The sequence below is a fragment of the Felis catus genome, chromosome X (assembly GCF_018350175.1).
Source record: "Felis catus isolate Fca126 chromosome X, F.catus_Fca126_mat1.0, whole genome shotgun sequence".
NCBI lineage: Eukaryota > Metazoa > Chordata > Mammalia > Carnivora > Felidae > Felis > Felis catus.
The window spans coordinates 108,926,998-108,947,961 of NC_058386.1; the positions used below are offsets into that span (position 1 = coordinate 108,926,998).

Below are 20,964 nucleotides of genomic sequence, written 5' to 3' on the forward strand. Positions count from 1 at the left end.
AAGAAAGAAGCAACTAAAAGGTGGTTGAAGCAGATATAACCCAAAATTCAAGAAAGAGACTGAAATGAAATTATATAGATAAAGACAAGACCAAGTTTATTTCTGGTGATCTAGCAGAGCAGAATAACTATCTTGACTGATCCTCCTGCCTTAGACACACACGCACAGACACGCACACACACACACAAACTAAAAATGTTAACTGAAATATTCTAAACATCATCAAAGTATCAAGGAAAAAGAGTTACTAGTTACCAAGCTAAAATGTGAGTGAAGGCTGGAACAGAGAAGTAGTGGGGCATTCTTTGTAATTCTGAACTAAAGGCATTTACTGAACTTGGAGAATCTCAATATGAATTTTCATGGCCTCCTGAGGTGTGCTTGACAAAAGATTAAGCTCAGAGCCATCCAAGGTGGGGAATCTAATACTGATTATATAATTACAATGCCTTGTGGAGTCAAAAGAACAGAACTAAATATATATATATATATATATATATATACACACACACACACACATATATATATACATATACATATATACACATATATACATGTGTATATATGTATGTATATATATACATATATATATACATACATATATACACATGTATACATGTGTATATATGTATATGTATATATATACATATAGCGGGGCACCTGGGTGGCTCAGTCAGTTAAGCATCCTACTTCGGCTCAGGTCATGATCTCACGGTTTGTGAGTTTGAGCCCCACATCGGGCTCTGTTGCTGACAGCTTGGAACCTGGAGCCTGATTAGGATTCTGTGTCTCCCTCTCTCGCTGCCCTTCCCCTGCTCACACTCTTTTTCTCTCTCTCTCAAAAATAAATAAACATAAAAAATAGAGAGAGAGCAAATATTTCTCCATCTCTCTATCAGAGGAAGAAGAAATGTAGTTATTATTACAAGGTCTAGTAATTGTCTGGGAGAGTAAGAAAATGATCAAAATATTTTTGGTAAGTTAAATCTGCACATAGCCACTTCAAAGATAACCGTTAAAAGCATCAAATAGAGTCCATAACTTCTAAATTAGTAAAGAGAAAATGCAATGATAAAATATATTTCATCTATCTAAAATAATGGAGAAAGAAACGCAGAACAGGTATATAAAAGAAACAGAAGAGCTGAGACCATTGGAAAGCACAAAACAATACGGTAGATAGAAATCCAAAGAGATCACTAATTATATCAACTGTAAGTGGGCTAAAAGCTCTAGCTAATAAGAAAGATGTTCAGGTTAGATTAGTAAAACGATCAACTAAATGTTGTTTATAAGAGCCACATCAGAAAGATAGAGACAGACGGTTGAAAGTAAAATATGGAAAGTTATGCCATGAACATGCCAGCAAGATGAAATACGGTGTAGCTACCTTAGTATCTGTTAAAATAGACTTGAGGCACAAAGTATTTCTAAAGATGAAGAGGGTCACTTCGAAATAACAATAAGCTTAATTTGCAAGACTGATAGGACAGTTGTTAATTTGTATCTCCTAACCTCTCAAGAATATAAATGACCTATAAAAAATAGAAAAATTCACAATAGTGGAAGGTTTTTAAGCACATCTCTCTCTCAGTAATACACGGAACAAGCAGACCAAAAAAAAATACAAAAGACTTAAATAACACGCATAACAAATCATATTAAGAGACAGGTTGAGATTGTAACACCCAAATTATAAAATACACATTTTCCAAAGGATGCGTAGAACATTTATATAAAATTATACCTTCAACATATGTTCAATCTTCAAAACCACACAATTCACTTTATCTCATAGCGATGCAATAAAGCCAGAAGTCAATAACCAAAAGATAATTGGAAAATACATTTGTAAATTAAGAAACACGTTAAGGGGGCAAAACAACAGGTTATAACGAAAATGAGAAATTAATTTGAACTGAAGTGTAATGAAAGCTACAACGATAGACTACTAGATGTGCATGAGGTTGGCAAGTAGGGAGTAGTCTTACAGTGCTGACTGCTGGTGAGTCTGCGGAGCAGTGGGAACTCTCCTGCACTGATGGAAACCTAAATCGGTACATCAGCATAAAAAGGAAACAGTTACCTACGTGGACACAGCCCTGGGTCCCAGTGATTCCACTCCTGGGTATATACCCTGGAGACCTGTGCTCCTGTGTCCCAGGAGATGTGCACAGGAATGTTCTTAGCATTGTTGTTTGTAATAGCTCAAAACTGGAAGTAGCCCAACTGTTGTTAGCAATGACATCGGTGATGCTGCCGCTGAGAATAATAATGTGGGTGAAGAAATTGCGGCACATTTTAAAATGGAATGATGCACGGCAGTCAAAGTGAATGAACTACCCGTACGTGCAGCAACATGGGTCGGTCTCACAAATAGAAAGAGGGAACCATGTCATTCATAAATGCATACTGTATAATTCCATTTACGTAAAGTTTTTTTTTTAAGGCGGGCACCCTAAACTTCAGAGATTCATGCCCAACGGGGACTAGTAGAAACTTAAGCAAGGGAATAATTGGCACAAAGCTAGCACAGTGGGTCCCCCTGTGAGGAGAGACTGTGATTGAAGCAGAGGGAGCTTCTGAAACATTGGCCCTATTCTGATGTTCTCACTGTTAGGAGATACAAATCTACAACTCTCTTTTTATTCTTGCGAATTAAGCTTATCGTCATTACGAAGTGACCTTCTTCATCTTTAGAAATACTTTGTGCCTCAAAGTCTATTTTAACAGATACTAAGCTAGCTATACCATATTTCTTCTTGTTAGCATGTTCATGGCCTATCATTCCATATCTTAATTTCACCATTTCTGTCTCTATCTTTCTGATGTGGCTCTTATAAACAACATTTAGTTGATCGTTTTACTAATCTAACCTGAACATCTTTCTTATTAGCTAGAGCTTTTAGCCCACTTACATTTGATATAATTAATGATCTCTTCAGATTTCTATCTGCCATATTGTTTTGTGCTTTCCAGTGGTCTCAGCTCTTCTGTTTTTTTTTTTATATACACCGGTTCCGTATTTCTTTCTCCATTATTTTAGATGGATTAAATATATTTTATCATTCCATTTTAACTGGGGTGAAAGTTGCATGGGTGTTCTCTCGGATATCCTTTAAAATATGCTCATGTTTCACATGAACGTCTGCAAGTGTGATATGCTTCATAAAAATTAAATCTGGGGTGCCTGGGTGGCTCAGTTGATTAAGCGTCTGACTTCGGCTCAGGTCATGATCTCAGGTTTCGTGGGTTTGAGTCCCTCCTCGGGCTCTGTGCTGACAGCTTGGAGCCTGGAGCCTGCTTCCGATTCTGTGTTCCCCTCTCTTTTTGTCCCTCCCCCACTTGCACCCTGTCTCTCAAAAAAATGAATGCATGTCACAAAATTTTTTAAAAAGTAAATATATTAATTTTTAAAAGCATCAAGAAAAGAAAGGGCCACTTCCTCTTTCACTTCATTTTTGACTCATTCATCAAGGACTCACTGAACAAATACTGAGTTCTTACTACATGTCAGGTGTTGTTCTAGAGAAAACACTGGCGATACAAAAAAGAAGACAAAATCTCTGTCTGAAACCTTTGCGTGGCCAATGGCAGAAAATCTAACTCAACCTGGCCACATACCTGAAAGGTACAGAGGCAGACTGAGTCTCAAATAGGTTTTGATCTAACAATTCAACCATGTCACCAAGGTTCTTTTTGTCCCTCTTTTCTGTCCTCTGCAGTGTCAGTTTTATCTTCTGGTTTTCCATGATGCCTTCGAGCAGGGTCAGATGGTTCCCTACTGGCTATAAACGGCTATAGCAGCCCCAAGCCTCACATCTTCATACTCACGGAAGAGCAAACGTCCTGAGGTTTACCAGAATTGGATGAGCTGAAGCCGGGGTTATATTCCCATTTCTGAAACAATCAGAAGAACTTCAAGAGGGGGAGCAAATTAATGCGGCTGGGCCTGGAGTAGGTAATGACTTCAACGCATTCAGTCCAAGCGTGTGGCTGAAAATCATATTTGCACTGCTCCCCGAATCGTGAATCAGAAGCTGTTGCCAGCAGAATGGAAGTTAGAAAAGCAACTAAAATCGTTCTCTGTGGTCCCTGGACCATGGAGCACACATTCTTGGGACGGTGGGGGAATCGGAGAAGAAATAAGTCAACAAATAAGCAAGATAGACGTGGTGATAAATGCTTTGATGGTCCCAGAATAGGATGTGGTCTCCAAGAAAACAGAGATTTATATTTGTTTTGCTCTTTGCAATATCCCACCTGCCTAAGCCAGTGCCTAGCACACATCGGCCCAAAGTAAATGTTTGTTGAGTTGAATTGCATGAAATAATAAGGAGGGTAAAATGATAATCGTTGCTCTCTATCATGCCTCTCTGCTCCCAACCAACCGCTTTCCTTGGGTCTCCCTTGTCAGCGACATGCCTTGGCTTCTGCTCTCCTTCCCACCTGGGACCTACTCCTTTCCCCCCTGTGTGTCCAGGTCCTACACATCGTTCCCAACTTTGTCAAAATTCCATCTTCTTCAGGTGCCTTCCATGACATACCTGCTGCTCTTTAACTTCCTCCTGACCATCCTCTGCTCCACCATGGCATTTATCAGCAATGTGCCTTTTAGCCCTAGGTTTTATTAGACTTGGTAATTTGCCAAATGTTCTTTTATAACATTAACTAACACAATTTTATCTTTACATGCCTTAAAATCCAGAACAGAGCATGATCTATCTGTAGATAGGCATTGGTTGTTTTTTTCCCCAGCTTAGCCATTTACTAGGTATATATGAACCTGGGTAAATGATTCGCTGCTCTGAGAGTCAATTTCCTGATCTGTAACATGGGGGTTGTACCTCCCTCGTGAGGCTGCTCTGAGTACTGAGGTTATTCATGCCACCCCCACATGGTAGGTACTTGATAAACAGGGGTGATGATGAAGAAGAAGGAGGACGGAGGGGAGGAGGAGGGAGAGGAGGAGGCAGGGGAGGAGGAGGAGAAGGAGAAGGAGAAAGCAGCTTTGATTTCACCATCAGCAGGAAGGCACTCGCTGAAGCATGGCAAGCTAAGTGACCACACCGCTGAACTGAAGGAACGGAGAGGAAGGGAGAGGCAGGAGCCTAGCAGCCAGCGCCCGACACAGCCATCCCTTACAGCCCTGGCGCTCACGCTGAACTAACAAGCACCTAATTGACTCAAATGATGGTACGTGTGAGCCTCGGCGGGTGCTGGATGAGCTGCCGCCGGGGGCGGAGGCGCTGCTATTATGCTAATTCTTGTGCATCCCACGGGTCAGAAAAGAACAGATACTTCATCCGCCACGGGAGGAATGGCAGCAATTAAGGCAGTCACGATGCCATGAAGTGGTATTAACGAAACAAATGAGGACTCTGTCTCTGGGTAAAATCACTCCGGTCTTTTGGGGGGAAAAATCCCTGCCTAAATAAATTGTTTACTTTTTCGCGGCCATGACTGCTCAATTAGATCATTCATGAGCATGGTGTCCCCAAATGTAAAGAGTGAAATGGACAGGCTTTCCTCTAATCCCCGCTTCTCTACCAGCTGGCTCGTTGGGCTTAGAGTACACCTGCTGCCTTCTCAGCTACAAACTTTCCAACCCCTCAGCCAAGTCCACCCCATCCAGCTCTGCTTTCCACCACAGATGAGATTTGGGGCTAGGGAAGGTCACTACTGAGCAATCAGGTCAAGTGAGTTAGTGCCTGAGGTCCTGACCTGCACGTACGGCTGGCTGCAAAAACTTTCTCGAACGTGTTCCAGGTGTGTTCATTCTAGTGGTTGAAATGAGATTGACCTGATTTAAAATTTCCCCGTTTGTGAGTTTTGTGACTTTCAGCAAACACTTAACTTCTTTAGTGGAAAAAAATAAGATCTGCCTTATAAAGTAGTTATGAGAATCAAATATGATGAAGCATGCCTGGTGTTCGGCATGGTGCTTGGCACAAATTAAGCATCAATGAACGTTAGCTTTTATTATAATTATTGGCAGGGGCAGTGGTGATATCGAAAGCAATGGCTTTGACCAAAGAGCTGGAGGGACTGATTTGCTCGTCTGGGTAGGTCTGTAGCTGCTCAATCAGGCTGGCCTTTGAGGAGAATCGGCTAGCTTCAGAGACCACAAGGGAGCCGGTACACCTGCAATTTAAAAGAGAAAGCATTTTCTGTAAAGTCTTAGTTGTCAGTATCTGAGAGGTAGATTTAGTTCCTGGCAGCCCCAGGAGCTTAGCTGGACCGATAGTTGTGACCAGGTACAGGTGGATCAGCACCCAGAGTATTTCAGGATCGGCACGGGTCAGTATCCTGGTCCTATGGCTCAGTGGTAACTTGCAGGAAGATTACTCACACGTACAGTAAGCCTCTGACCCCAGGCCTCATCTGCTCCCCTGTTAATCAGTCTGTCAGTCAGGTCCTGCAAGAAACAGATACTGAGACGGGAAATCCAATGTGCAAAGATTTCATTAGAGGAAACACCTGTGAGAGAAAATGGGGGTGCAGAGCCGGAGAGGCTGGGAACAGCCTTGGATCACGATGTAAGTCTGACCCTGTGAAGCGAAGGAGAGAGGTCAGACCGGACAAAGGATCTCAGAGCACCGTAGCCGGGGCCCTGGGCCGATTATGTTCTCTGTGGTTGGAAGTCTGCAATGCATATTATCACGGCTGCCACAATCGATGACAGGAAAAATATCTCAAAGACGAAATGATCAAATTTGCAGATGGCACAGACGCAATGCTCGGAATCCTGTCCTCCACGGTTTTGAACATTTCCTTTTTCAGAGTGAGCCTGTTCACAAGCTCCCCACATGAACGTGCCAGGTTCTTGGGGCGCCTCTCTCTGTTCTTTCCATCATGACCCTTTGCGGCTATAGGCTCAGAATTACGTTATGACAGGTATAAGAGTTTATACTGTGGAGGAATACTTGCTGACGTGAAAAGAGAGTCAAGGTATATTTTTAATTTAAGAAAGGTCACAAAACCTGTATTTATTAGCATGATTTCCATTTTGTTCCAAGAATATCTATGCATAGGAAAAAATGTAGAAAGACAGAAGCATAACAGTATTAATGGGGTTTATATATTTGGTTTTTACGCTTTTTTTGTGCATCTCTGTGATTGTGATTTTTCCACAGCGAGTGTGTTTTACTTCGAAGACATTCCCAGTGCTTTGCAACTATCTTCCAAAGGCCGGGGTTCACCTCTGACTGGTTTGGCCTCTTTGTAAAGGATGCAATGACAAAGCAGGTTATCTCAAGACTTGTCACTATTTTCAACCACCTTCTTGGCTTTTGGACTCTTTCCCTGCTGTGACCGTTGAGAACTTCTGACCCCCTGCATAGGTCACAACGCTCCTAGTGTCCAAACCTCCTACCTGACTTAACTTGAAGCTGCCATGGGATCATTTCCTGTTGGAACTATTAGCAGTCATAATATTGTTAATTAGATTGCCCCACTTCCTCTGAGTGCTTACTGTGTGCCGGGAACTATAATAATTATTTTAAATGTAGTGACTGAATTCATTTTCTCGATAAGTCTATGAGGGTGGTCCTATTATTATACATATTTTACAGACGAGGCAACGGGGCAACGGAGGTGGGTTAGGTGGGCCAACTCACACAGTCAGTGAGGATATTTGCCTACCTTTGCCTGGAGGATGGATCGCTGATGCTTCTTGGTCCTGCCTCCAAATGGCCTATTCCTACCAACTGCCACTGCCCCACACACAGGTGTGAGAGATGTATATGCACCTTTTTTCCAGGCAGGGCACCACATGAAGCATCCAGCTGTGACTTGGGACAAGTTATTAAATCCTCTGAGCCTCAGTTTCCCCATCTGTAAAGAGGACTGACATACTTTTGCAGAGTTCTTCAGAAGATTGAATCAAGTAAGGTATGAGAGATGCCGAATGCCAGTTCCAAGTAGAGGGAGAACGCTCACGGAGAGGAAGGTAAAGAAGTAGGAATATTCACATTCAGTTAATGGGAAAGAGGGGACTCAAATATGAGCGCTTTTAAACATTCATTTTTTGAAAATGAAAAAAAGAGAAAGATGATGTTCAGAATGAGTTTTCAGAGCCTCTAGAGTATGGGCATTTGAAATTTTAGTGGACGAACCATATGACTAACACCTTGACAGGAAATGTAGTGTCACTCAGGTCAGCCCAGGGTGCTATGGAAGCACAAAGAAGCTTCCATGAACGAAGAGACTAGGAGAAAGGGCCCAGGAAAACGCCGTGGAAAAAGTGATGTTTACACTGAATTGTGAACAGTGGCTAGAACTGACCAAGAAAAGGGGTTAGGGTATGCCTTGTAGAGGGAACGGCACGCCCAGTGGCCCTGAGGCAAAAATGACGTGGCCAGCGTCATGGTCACACCTATCTTTAGAGCATCTGCTGTGTTGCAGGCCCTATAGTAGGTGCTTTCTATATATTATTTCAAATCCCCACACAACCCTGTAAAGTAGACATTATGCACATTTTCAAGATGAGCAAATTGAGCCTTTATACTTTAGATAGTCATGTAAGTGGCAAAGCTGGAACTGGGGAGCCCCGGCATGCTGCCTCCAGAGCCCAGACTCATTCTGCTGCACTGAGGCTCTCTTTGAGACATAAAAAGACAAGCTGAGTTTGGGGAACCGTGGAATATTCCATGTGGCAGAGACATGTCGGGGGAGTAAGAGAAACTAGGCTGGAGGAATAAGCAGGGCCCAAGTCCCCCAAGGGCTTGAAGGCCATGCTCAGATATTCTGGCCTCATCCTGAGGGAACGGGCAGTTCCCAAGGCACTTCTGATGGTGGGGGTGGGTGACAAGCCCAGTTCTGTGTTAGAGAAAGATCTCTTTGGCCCAAGTGGGGACCGAATTAGAAGATCGAGATTGGATTAGGGAAGCCAGTTGGGAAGCTGGTAGCAGATCAGTGAAGAAGCCTGAGGAAAGGGGGCCTAAATCTGCGAAATACCTCCCGATTTGGTGAGTGAGTTTACTGGAAAAGTTTCAGAAGTCAGAGCCACTTGTCTCCGGAATCTTCACACAGTCTCTACTGCTTCCCATTGTCCTTCTTTCTATTTCCTTGCCCCTGTTCCTCAGTAAGATTCTAGATCCTCAAACCAGGGAGCTGTCTAGGGAGGAGATCATAAAGAAATAGAAAGCCATGGCCCCTTCATGTTTGGAAGCATGCTGCCACAATGCTGTGGCAGGAAGGAAAGGGTCTGTTTACAAGAGGACGGGGACAGGAGAGCGGTGGCAGCAAGCGGCCATTCTGCCAGTGCCACCAATGAGGCCATGTGACCTTTCTAGCCGGGGATGGGGCACGCCTCTCAGCCACGCCCGGATAAATGACTCGGGTTCTTTCTGAGTCATGAGGAAGCCTTGGGCGGCACGGCGAACCCCTTCACTTTTATAGGAAGAATGTACGTTCCGGGTGGTGACCTGCCAGCACCTTGGTTCCACATTAGCTACTCGGGTCCACCAAATGGCACTGATAGGATGAGAACAAGGGAAAGCTCACTAACAAGTATATTAATTACAACTCTGCTATTAACTTCCCGGACAGCCTCAAGCAGGTAGGTCGTTTCCCTTCTCCAGGCCTGGATTTTCTCACCCACATGTGAGGAGCACAGTAGAGGCAGGAAGGGTGTGGACTCTGTTGCCGGACTGCTTGGGTTCAAACACCACAGCAGCACTTACTAGCTGTGTGACCCCGGGCTAGTTATCCAATGTCCCCGTGTCTGAATTTCCCCATCTGTAAAATGATTTGATATCTGCAGATGACTTAGGACAAGGCCGGGTTAGTTTTATCTAGTCAGTGAGGCACATGGACCAGATGTTCTCCAGTGTTCTAGAGTCCTCTTTCCCTCTAACCTGAGTGTCTCCTTGACCATGGGTAGATCCTCACCATAGGCCACCCATACCATCTTAACTTAATTAAAGGGAGAATGCCTCCTCCATTACAGCCCATCCCCATCTTGCCCATGTGTGACGGGCTCATTGTACTCAACTCCTATGCAGAACTTTCTCTACATCCCCCACCCTAAAATTCTCTTATAATTATTAATTGCAATTATTTGTGGTGTACATGCTAACATCTCTTTAATGTTGTCATGAATACGATTCTTGCTTTCTCCACTCCACTCCACTGTTAGAGCTCTGAGGGCAGCATGGTTTTCTATTTCCTAGATGCCCACAGTAAGCCCATGAAGAGAACTGAATGTCAGCCTGATGTCAGAAGAACGGAGTTAAGCTTCTCTCTCAACCATTTCTGAATGCAGTTCACCTTGTATGTTAGCAAAGGTGGTGGCAGTCTACACGGAGTGACCAGCCATTACCAAGAAGACCTCCTTGTCCAAAATATCTGCCTCACCAGGGCCAGGCACTCCACCATCAGTAATCCATGTCTGCGTCTTAGGCTTTCCCCTTTCCATAAGCCTTGTAAGCACATAAATACTCATGGGATCCTTGTAAGACAGAAATGGCGGCAGGATTTAGGATTGGATTACGTGGAATTGTAGAGGAGAAAAACGTGTACTGGGAAGGTGAGTGTTCCGGTCTCAGTTCCTGCTGTCCTAACTCCCATGGAGAACTTTCGTGAATCACAACCTCTCTGTGTTTCTGTCTATACAAAGAAATTTTGTAATATATACTTCTCCATCTAAGATTCGGGCTTTAACCATCTAAGATTCTACAGAATCAAATAGTGATAATTCAGGCACACCTTCAGGCAACTATGGAAATATTTCTTGCTTGATACCCATTTCTCTTGCCCTGAGATTGCTGATTGGTAAAACCAGCTTGGAAATCCACTGTGACAACATTTACCAAAAACTTTAAGGAGGTTCACATTCTTTGATCCAGTAATTTCATTTCTGTGAAATCATTCGAAGTACAGCAGAGCTTCATGAACAGGGACTTTAAATACAGTTATGTTTATAATAATGAAAACAGGGGCGCCTGGGTGGCGCAGTCGGTTAAGCGTCCGACTTCAGCCAGGTCACGATCTCGCGGTCTGGGAGTTCGAGCCCCGTGTCGGGCTCTGGGCTGATGGCTCAGAGCCTGGAGCCTGTTTCCGATTCTGTGTCTCCCTCTCTCTCTGCCCCTCCCCCGTTCATGCTCTGTCTCTCTCTGTCCCAAAAATAAATAAACGTTGAAAAAAAAATTAAAAAAAAAAATGAAAACAGAAATAGCCTAAATGCTAAATCATATGGAAAAGGCTAAATAAACTGTACATCCCATTCATTTGGCTTGATTCATTCATTGGATTACCAAGTAACCTTTAAAAATTAATACAGCAGGGACATTGTTTATGCTATAAAGATAACAGTTTTGAAGTATTCAAAAATTACATCTACAATATTCTTACACCATTTCAAAGAAACAAATCATTAAAAATTATGAACGAAAGAAAGATCAAAAGGGAATGTATAACAAAATGTGGGATTCAGGTGTGAATTTTTTCCGAATTTTCTAATATAGGCATATAGTTTTTAATAATGGAAGTGACACTGTGTATTTAAAATACTGTATTTGGGGCGCCTGGGTGGCGCAGTTGGTTAAGCGTCCGACTTCAGCCAGGTCACGATCTCGCGGTCTGTGAGTTCGAGCCCCGCGTCAGGCTCTGGGCTGATGGCTCAGAGCCTGGAGCCTGTTTCCAATTCTGTGTCTCCCTCTCTCTCTGCCCCTCCCCCGTTCATGCTCTGTCTCTCTCTGTCCCAAAAATAAATAAACATTGAAAAAAAATTAAAAAAAAATACTGTATTTAACATAATTTGCCATAAATTGTAATATGGGTGCTGATTTCATGGACAATACAGTGTCAAAAAAAAGCTCAGATCCTTAGATTACCTAACTACAATCCTGCTAAAGACCAGCCAACTCTGTGACTCCTTACCTGTATGACCTTGGGCAAGTCACTTAACTTCTCTGAACTCCCATTTACTCCAAGTATAAGATAGGGGCTAATGGCGTAAAACACCTTAGCACAAAGCCTGGCTCATAGTAAGCCCTCAATAACAGTTAGATATTATTGGTTGTAACAGTATTATTATGTTTTCCCCTCTAATTTTGATAGACGGCAAAGATGAGTACAGAAAACTTCCAGCAAGAGGTACTTATGGGGTTTTTTTTTGGGGGGGGGGGCTGGGTTTTTTTTTTTTTTTTTTGGTTTTTGTGTTGTCTACAAAAATATAAAGACTGGCTGAAGGTATGCATGCATTCACAACATTACTTCTGTAATTTTTATGCTTTACTTGCATTAATGACAACAGAATCATAATACAAAGGACAGGGAAATCTGAACAGCAAAGGCTAGAGAACAGGCTTCTATTATATCTTTATGTTAAAAAACTTAGTGTACTTATAGAGAAAAAGCATGAGGTTTATGTAACTGAGGATTAGTCACTTAAACTGTACATGCCAAGCTCCATTGTAGGATTAGAAGGGGCTTTCTCAGTACTATTTCCAGGAGCTAACAATTGCAGTCCTTGGCATAAGTGGATTGTAACAAAATTACCTGTGTGAACACTTAGGAAGTAGATTTATTTCTTAATACCTTTCTCCTGCCCACAAAAGATTTGAAACAGCTACATTTAAAGATAAAATGGGGATTGTCAAAGCAAAGAACAGCAAGATCCTGCTAGCAACAGATGTATGGGAAAATATTACATATTGTACGAAAGGAAGAGGAAATAGTGTGGTTCTTTGATCTTGTGGGAAGGTAGTTGAAAACATGACACTAAAGTAAAAGGACACTTTAACGTGCACACACACGCACACACACACACACACACACGATCACAGAAGGCAACATGGGCTACCTAAATCTCCATGTGCATAAGACTGATACTGAGCAATCTTAATTGATACTGAACATTAAAAAAGGTCTCTTAGGACATTTATTTTAAAGTGTTTAAAGAATCATCTCGATTCCTTGAAGAGCTACTATGCCACATTGAGAACTTCTTGGAAGCCAGAGTTCCTGGAGGTCATAGGCATGAATGGTAAAATAAGCCTAATTTTCCTTAGAGGACAACATTAAAAAAATAGCTCCACAATAAAAATAAAAAGAAATGTAAGAACAGCACAGAATGATGAGTAACAGTCAACACTACATGATGAAGAAAAACATCCTGCTGACCCAATGTAATTTGTGCTGGTAACAGATGACAAGCCTAATGGATCTGGGGTAGCAAACAACATACTATGTATTGACCTCACAAAGGTTTTTGATTCTGCGCCCGGCCGTGACCCGCTCATTAACTAGCTTGAAAACTATGGTTCAGACCATATACAATTGGCACTGGAGGATAGTATCGACAGACTCGTTTTTGATAGTTCAATAAGAACAAGAGGCAGGGAAGCACACTGTGTTGGTTTCTCAAGGAACTGACCTGAGGCTGACATTACTTAATATTTTCATCGATACTTCAGTGGGTAGAAGACCAAATATGCCTGTCAATGACAGGAAGACACAGTAATGAAGATTTTTAACCCAGAGATAAGAAATTCCATGATAGATGATAGGTGACAGCTGTTTTTACTCTCCACCTCCAAAAGCAAAAGAAAATAGATCTAGAAAGGTATGAAAGATGGGCAGAGAAAGACAAAACACTAGTCTTTGACAAATACGATCTTTGAGGATAAGACAAAAAGGAGGTCATAGAGAGTTAAGGTGGGAGAGCAAATAAATGAGGAGGATCTGAGGGGAGTTATTTATAGATATACAGATCGGGGAAGCTAGTGGAAAAGGCTGAAAAGTCATTTACAAATACAACTGCAGGTCAGAATCTGATGGTGATGTGTGGCTAGCAATCTGTATGCCTGTTGGAAAAAAGCACGAGGCCACAAATAGCTAAATATGCCTGAGAAGTGTGTTTAAGGCAAGCACTCGGCAAAGAAGGTAAAATAATCGGCCAGAATGAGTATCATTCATCCTGGCAATTTTTCCTCTGAGGGTAAATAGTTAAGGAGTTGAATGTAGATGGAGCCTTGATGGATGCTACATGGTACCAGAGCATATAGGATACTCCAAAATCAAGAACATTAAACAAAATGCAGTATAAGAAGGCAAATGTTTTTAACAAATCAAAGCCATGATAGAAAGCCCCAGGTGGTCAAGAGGGAAGTGGGGGGCAATTCTATCATCTAGGAATGGATTACATCATTATCAGTCCCTGGGAAGAAGGAAGAGGAGGGAGAGCAAGAGGTAGAGTTGGCTGAAGCGAGAACTCCCCAAAGCCCTGAAAAGCAAATTGGAATTCATTTTACAAAAAAAAATCCTTCTACAAAAGTCCAAATGGAACCAGCTCACAAAACGCTAATGACAAGTAGTAAAAAGTGCACGATTGTATATAAGTGTGATTTGGAAGGCCCTAAAATATAAATGATACAAAAGGTAAAGAGGAAAACATACTTCAATTAGTTAAGGCAACAAAAGGAGGCTGAAGGAAAGGAAAACATGATTTTTCCAGCCATCCCATTTGCTCCTCACCCGATCGCTCACGTCATCCATTTGACAGCTACTGCCTCGTGACGGCTGGGAAAAACTGGTAACGAAAGCGAATTCTGTGGGCCTGAAAAGAACAAAATTCAGGGGTATTAGGAGCACACAGTTGTTAAGCTCCATCTCATGTCGGTCTTAGCTTTTTGATTTGTTATTGAGGATTATTTGGGCACCTGTGAAGCTATGAGAAGAGAAATTATAATTTTTGTAATCCGAGTAATATCTTTTAAGATAAATTTAGTTTTAAATTTCATAATGCGTTAATACCCGCTCATTATTAAGACTACAGAGAGGAGTACATAAAGCAAAATTCGGTAGTGTTCCTTCACGTCGCCAATCTAAATCACCCCCTAGCTCTAATTAGCTAATTAGTATTGTCAGGTTGGGGTATGTCCTTCCAGATCTATTTCTGTATATCTACACACATGCCCCCCACCGTCCCCAGACCCACACACTCCTGAAATACATAGACTAGAAATTGGCTCATGGTAGAACATGTAGTCCTGTCCCATTCATGGTAGTGGGAACGTAATTCCGCATACCCTGTAGTATTGATAGGCCAGCGTACTTAACCACCAGCCTAACTGGTAGAGAATTAGATTGTTTTCCTCCTTTTCCAGCATAAACAATACTGTGATGGCATCTTTATATACACAAATTTGAGCACTTATGGAGAGTATTTCTATAGTAGAGGAGCCATTATCCTAAAAGTGCAATTTCTTGGGACACACTTGAGAAGTTTTGATAGAAGTTGCCAAATTGCCATCCAGAATTGCTGTCACAATTTACTCTCAAGAGGATTTGACAGTATGTCTTTCCCAACACCATCCGCAACCGCGGATAATATCTCCTCCCCACCCCGCCCCCATTTGAGAGGCCAAAAAAACCCATAATGTTTTGTGTGGATTTGCATTTCCCCATTTCCAGTGAGATTGGGCCCCTTTTCATATATTAATTGGCCATTTATAGTTCTTCTGTAAATTGCTTGTTCAAAGACTTTTATTCACTTAGCTATTGGTTTATCTTTTCCTTATTGGCTTATATGAGTTTTAGGTACATATAGATGTTAGCCCTTTGTCACGTATGGATAGCTATTTTCTTCCAGAGTGTCACTTTTCCTTTCTCTTTTGTAGCATCTTAAAACTAACTTTACATACCTTTTTTTTTCTGAAGAAAACCAATAATTTTTTAAATTATATCATTAAGCTCAGTTTTATGTTTTAATTCAATAAAAGATGTAGTTCATCTTTCTGGCCAGTGTATAAGTCAATGCCAAGCCAGGCGTCACCTGCTGAGTTGTGCATTCTTTCGTAAGGCACTTAAAGATAGTTTACCCTCACTTTCCTATCCTATCTTTTATGAAATTTTAGCCAGGCCCTGCAGGTCATATACCTACTCTTAGGAATCAAGCTTCTAATGGTACTATGAACCCACCTACCTCCATTAAGCCCCAAACAGATGAGACAGCAACGCTTACTTGAATTGAGACGCTTAAGCTACTATTTTACTGCCTGGTACAAGACTTAAGTGGCTTACACTGAGTGAATCTCATAATTCAGACCTCAAGAGAAAAGTTCATGGTTAGAGGGATAAAACTTCTACGTCCCATTGTACTCCACAGACCATCGAGCACGTCCAATGGCAACAGAATCTGTTCTATAAGAAGTGCCAATTTACGCCACAGTTTATTAGCTTGCTGTATGACTGACAAAGCAAAGAACTCATCATTAGCTGACAGATTTACAGACTGCATACCCGGTACCCATCACCAGGATTTCAGAGCCAAGTCTGGCTGTAAATAGGATTTCTTCATTCTCAAACACTGTGGATAATATTTGGGAAAACATTCAAATTCCTTGGCTCCCTTCCACGTTCGCTATCTTCCCAATGCTTAGGCCCCATGTGAAAGAATAAGGAGCTGAATATTTGTAGGGCCTCCGTTCTCTCCTCCCTGCTCCCAGCTCAGTGGGCACCATGCGCACAGTCACTGCACCATCTTGTGGCCATGCCTGTAAATTACACACTCCCTGCCAGTAGGCAACTTGCCGAGATCTCTGCTGAAACCTTGCAAAAGGTCCATCACCATCCTGTCCTATCTTTTCCTTCTTGCCAGCCACCAAATTGGAAAGGAACGGCCATGCAAAAGAGCTTTACCCTCTGTGTTTCCGTGTGTGTGTGTGTGTGTGTGTGCGCACGCGCATGCCCGCGCACATGTCCTTCAAGGACTGCCTCAATATGCCTCAACTAGCTGTAAAGATTCAATGAGAAATCCTGAGGGCACCTGGGTGGCTCAGTCGGTTAAGCGTCTGGCTCTTGGTTTCAGCTCAGGTCATAATCTCATGCTTTCGTGGGTTCAAACCCTGCTGTGTGGGCAGTGTGGAGCCTGCTTGGGATTCTCTCTCCCTCTCTGACCCTTCCCTGCTCACACTCTCTCAAATAAATGGATAAACTTAAAAAAATTCCTTGAAAGCCAGATGAAGGGACTTCCAGAAGAAATTCTTCACAAAAGTACTGTTTCCTTCAATCACCGGTATCACCTATTCTGAATAGCAAGTCTATGTTTGATTTTCGAACAATTTCCCTATAATATTGTATATGCCCCGAAAGAACTATTAAAAGGTGCAGATAGCCAGACACATTTTGCTTCATCAGTAAAATAACCCAGTGAAGGGCCCTCATTAAAAATAACAGCAAGAAATAAATTAAAACCAGCTTAAACACTGTGGAAGGAAATCACCTTATTAGGTTGGTAAAATGATATCTCTCTGGGGGAAGTGACAATGTGCTATATTTAAAGGAGTACCAATGTTTGGATCAAAGTACATGGGTGCTGAGTTAGTCAAACAGGCAACTCGGACACACTCCAACAGGGGTGTTGGAGACAGGCCATTGTTTACTGCTGTAAGGGAGTAAGGAGCATTTGATAGCTTATAGGATCCAAAGACTGAGGGCTAAGTCAAGGCTGTTGAGTTGGCTTTACAATGAGTCCACTTGCCTAGGCTGAACTACATTTCCTAGTATTCCCTTTCTTGCATGTTTTGGTTACAGTGGTCCACAAGAGAGGTTCTTGTGGGATTTTTGGAGGGCAAAAGGGGAGCAGAAACCATGATGCGGCTCATCCGTCGTGTTGCTTATCTGCTGGCTCACTTTGTTGGTGTGAGGGTTCAGCTGGGCCTACAACGGCTCCATTTTCCTTGTGTCCTCCTTCAGCTTCTTCAACTTCTAGACCAGATATGTGTGTGCTTAGCTCTGTGACAAAGTGTCTTAGCCTCTGCAGGACACTCATGACATCAAGATCAAAGCAGCAAGTACTGATATGGGTTTCAGTTCATCCTCTTAAGTTCCACAGTGTTCTTGTCCTCCCCCACTTTATTATACCCATCTTCCCTTCCGAACTGCTTGCCCCGTGGACTTCAAGCTTCAGCATCAGGCACAAAGGCAACTACCTTCCAGAGACAGCTTCACTACATCCCACAATTGTGTAATGCCAGATCCCTCAAAGAAATCTCTTTATGGACAGATATACGTCCTTATGGATCTGTTTCTCTGATTGAACCCGTGACTGATACAGGCACGTATAGATGGGCCACACACAAAGAAAACCTATGACACCACAAACTGCCCCTGAACTTAGTGAAGTTTTTCCAAGAATATAATTCAATGAAGAAAACCCCAACAAATTTCCTCATTGGAAAAAATTTAATCTAAACATGCAGTGTCCATTATGAGTGTCCATTATGGGCAAGTCAATGATGGAAGACAGAAAATGTCTAAAAAGCATGCTTTCCCCTAAAGAATATATTTATTGTTCAGTAAGGGAGATAAGGCAGGCATGCAAAAGATAAAATTCAAGGCAATATATAAGCCTTGCAAGAGAGGTTCAAAGTGTTGCCAGATTATTTTTCCCACCAAGGATCCAGTATCTAACAGTGTATACAAATGACCACAAACATCTTAGTTTATCACCTCCAAGGATATGTCTACTGCTCTCAATTTTTCCAAAGTGTATATAAACCAGATAAAACAACATCCTAAGTAGTCACATAAAAGGTTATTTATTGCTGGAATAGTGCTCTTACAGAAGAGTTGCCAGGTTGGGAGGCCTCCAAGGCCAGGGGCCAGGGGCCAGCAGCCAGGGTGCTGTGTCATGTGCATTGGGGCCTGGTAAGTGGGTTGAGCGGATGGCCACGTCAGGGCACTCCCTGCTGTAAGCATGTGCTCTAATCCCAAGGACTACCAGCAAAAGGACTGATGTTAGACCCCTGGTAGTCAAAGGCTACCTTAGAGGAAAATCCAAGACAGAGAATGTGGGGATCGGGGGTGATTCTTTCCATGACAAGTGATCCTTTGTGACAAAAGCCTTTGCAGCAGAATTCATTTTAAATATTCATCAGTCACTGGTTCATTCATGCAACAAACATGTATTGAGTAACTAACATGTGCTTCCCCTCTCTCGACACCCTGCCACTTCTCATCCTTCACGTTGTATTTGAAATGTCACCTCCCAGAATAGCCTTTGTTGTTCCACCCTAAATATTTCCTCCTTATCATTTTGCTCTATACATTTCCTTTATGGCACTCAGCATGGTTTGGCGTTCTAGTTGACTGGTAAGATACTTGGATTAATGTCAGTCTCCAATAGTAGTCGATCATAAGCTCCACAAAAGCAGCTGTCATATCTCTTTTATTCATATCTAAATATCCACAGACCCTGACCCAGACCACAGAGCACAGACCCTGGCATGTAGGAGGTTAGATACTCAGTAAATGTTTGTTAAATGAGTGACGGGGGGAGGTAATTAGGTAACTAAAAGAATAAGTGATAGCAATGACCTCAGACAGCCTAACTCATTACCGCCCAAAGATATGCCTGCCCTGATATCAAGTTTTGGAAAGTGTGTATAAATCAAAGAGGACAAGATCCTAAGCAGTCAGGTAAAGTGTGATTTACTGTTCCTGGCTGAGCTCTGGAATGGGGGTTGGCACAGAGGCTGAGGTGAGTGCAGGAGAGAGGTAACTAAATTCAGTCTGGAGGACTTCAGGAAAGACTCACTGCAAGTAAGTATTGAGGCAGAGTCCGAAAGAAGAATAGGGCTTACCTCTGCGAAGAGGGTGCCTTTATGCGGCTGCATTACGGGGTAGGGAGCATGCGGTGCTAACGGAGAAGGTAAGAATGAGCGGGGGGTAAGCAATAGCATCTAAGGCAAAGGGAACAGCGTGTGCAAATGCCCAGCGGTGAAAGGATTGCTGACAGGAGAACTCAAATAACTCCTCTTGGCTGGTGCAGGGAGCGTGCGGGGCAAGTGTTGAGAGATGATCCAGGCAGATCAGCAGGGGCTAGGTCATGAAAGGTTGTGAATGCCAGACTAAAGAATCTGGAATGACACTCGAAGACATTCACAGAGTGCGCTTTATTTACAAAGATACCATTTTGTTGGTTATACACCAGGGATGACAATCAAATGCATGAAATAATACTAAAATGCAGTACTGGTAGAGAAGATACCATAGTTTTCAGATACAAAACTGGAACATATGGACTGACAATGGAACAGTATAATAGGAATCATGATCATCGTGGAAAATGTAGAGCATTTGGCTGATGTGTGGTTTTCCTGTACTATATTCAACAGACAAGGGATTCTGAGTACAAAGCTGAGTACATCATGTGCATCTGCTGAATAGTAATTCCTAGTATTGTTGAGGATAAATAGACATTGTTCTTATCTATTAAAAAAAGGTATCTGCCAACTTTAGACAGGTATTACCAGTGAAGTGTCCGCTATGTGTAAAATACAACACTGGACCTCATGAGCAGAGAGTGGAAGAAAAATATGATGCCAAAAAAAAAAAAAATAGAAATCTCATTTCTGCAGGGATGGAAATACTTCCTTTTAGGACAGTGAATCCAATTACTGGGTAACTTATGAGAATACAATGAACGGGGCAGGGGAAGAATGTAAAACATTGCCAAGAGAAATGGTGCAGGTGTTTCATAAAAATTTACCTAATGAATAAAACATATCAGTTAAAAATAAGAATCAGTTGCTTCAGTTTTGGAAATGTTTACCTGTATTAATCCAATCACAACTGCAAAGCACCAGAACTCTGTTCTAAAATGCTTTGCATGTTTAACTCATTGAATCCTTACCACAAATCTATGGAGTAAGTACTATTATGATTTCATTTTTTTTAGAAATGAGGGAAGCTAGGCTCGGAAAGACGAAGTCATTTACCCTGGGTCACACGGCTAATGAGGGCTTCGGCCCTCATGAACCCAGGGAGTGTGATTATTATAGTAGGAATCTCAGAAAAGATTCTGCTTTAGGTTGAACGCCAACAGGCAATAGAACAGAGCACAATAAAAAAAAAAAATAACGTGGAAGTTCTTAAAATTTCTTTTTTTTATTAAAACTTCAGGGTATTGCTGGACACGCCAGATCCAGACAGACCTGAGATGGAATCTCATCT

General features: G+C 42.2%; 1 long non-coding RNA gene across 2 annotated transcripts in view; it reads left to right on the plus strand.

Annotated features, from left to right (window-relative positions):
* LOC109496608 overlaps positions 1–11,008 on the plus strand; it is a 122,155-nt gene extending 111,147 nt beyond the window's left edge. For both annotated transcript variants that reach the window (XR_006593217.1, XR_006593218.1), the window contains exons 3-4: positions 3,726–7,951; positions 10,176–11,008. This is a non-coding gene — a long non-coding RNA (uncharacterized LOC109496608). The remainder of the gene's footprint in view (positions 1–3,725; positions 7,952–10,175) is intronic.
* The last annotated feature ends 9,956 nt before the right edge of the window (positions 11,009–20,964 follow it).